Consider the following 1,460-nt stretch of genomic DNA (forward strand, 5'->3'; position numbering starts at 1 on the left):
GGCTCGATGGAATTAATCAGTCGGGGAGAGTTAAGTGTAGCTTCCTGCCAGAGAGATATCGAGCGCTTTGATGGTTTCGTTTTCGTCCGTCACTTGAACGCAAGTATGAAAATGTCCCGGAGTTTCATAAGTGATTAGAAGACTGGAATAAGTAAGCTATACTTAAAATTTGTTATGGATACACAAGGTGCAACTTTGATCGATTTGCAAGTGATATACATAATGATACAAGGTGAAATGTATAAATGTATGATAAATTAGGCATGCGTTTGTCTGACAAGAAATTGGAAGAATAATTTTCCCTCTTTTATGTTTGTTTTGTCTTTAAAATAAAAAAGGTACAAAAAAAACCCATCCTGGAGTTACAGGTGCCAACCTCCAGGTGGGGCCTGGAGATCTCTCACAATTACAACTGATAAGAAAGCGCAGTTCCTGTGTAGAAAACGGCCACTTTGGAGGGTCGACTCTATGGCATTATTCCACCCTGAGGTCTCTCCCCTCTCCAAAACTTGCCCTCTCGAGGCTCCACCCCCAAGTCTCCAGGTGTTTCTTGGGCAGGAGTTGGCAACTGTACCCAGAATTCTAAGTAAAAGCATTGTCTCAGGACTCTCTCAGTCCCATCTTGTGGGGAGAGGAAGGGGAAGGTGATTAGAAGCCGCTTTGAGACACATGAGGCCTGCTGGGTGACCTCGTGCCAGTCACGGTTCTCTCAGGACTCTCTCAGCGCCACCTGTCTCACAAGGTGCCTGTTGTGGGGAGAGGAAGGGAAGGGGTTTAGAAGCTGCTTTGAGACACACGAGGCCTGCTGGGTGACCTTGGGCCAGTCCCAGTTCCCTCAGAGCTCTCTTAGCCCCACTTGCCTCACAAGGTGCCTGTTGTGGGGAGAGGAAGGGAAGGCGATTGTAAGCTGCTTTGAGGCACACGAAGCCTGCTGGGTGACCTTGGGCCAGTCCCAGTTCTCTCAGAGCTCTCTCAGCCCCACCTGCCTCACAAGGTGCCTGTTGGGGGGAGAGGAAGGGAAGGCGATTGTAAGCTGCTTTTAGACACACAAGGCCTGCTGGGTGACCTTGGGCCTGTCCCAGTTCTCTCAACTTTTCTCAGTCCCACCTACCTCACAAGGTGCCTATTGTGAGGAGAGGAAGGGAAGGCGATTGTAAACCACTCTGAGACTCCCTGAGGTAGAGAAAAGCGGAACACAAAAACAAACTCTTCTTCCTTCATCAAACATATGCGAGGTCCAGCCTAGACGTTTCTCAGATCTTCTTGCCGGGGAAAAGAAAATTATCCGAAGCGCAGGGGTGACACCTGGTGTTCAAGAGATGAAGCAGGCCAGACCTTTCTAGCCAGTTCCCTTTTTAATCATTCCTTTACCCACGTGTGCTTCAGTTGGCATTTGGTACATCTTGTAGGGTTCCCAACCTCCAGGTGGAATCTGGAGATCTCCCAGAATCACAGCCGAT

Source organism: Gekko japonicus, unplaced genomic scaffold (assembly GCF_001447785.1).
Source record: "Gekko japonicus isolate JY-2015 unplaced genomic scaffold, Gekko_japonicus_V1.1 scaffold7562, whole genome shotgun sequence".
In the NCBI taxonomy this organism is placed as follows: domain Eukaryota; kingdom Metazoa; phylum Chordata; class Lepidosauria; order Squamata; family Gekkonidae; genus Gekko; species Gekko japonicus.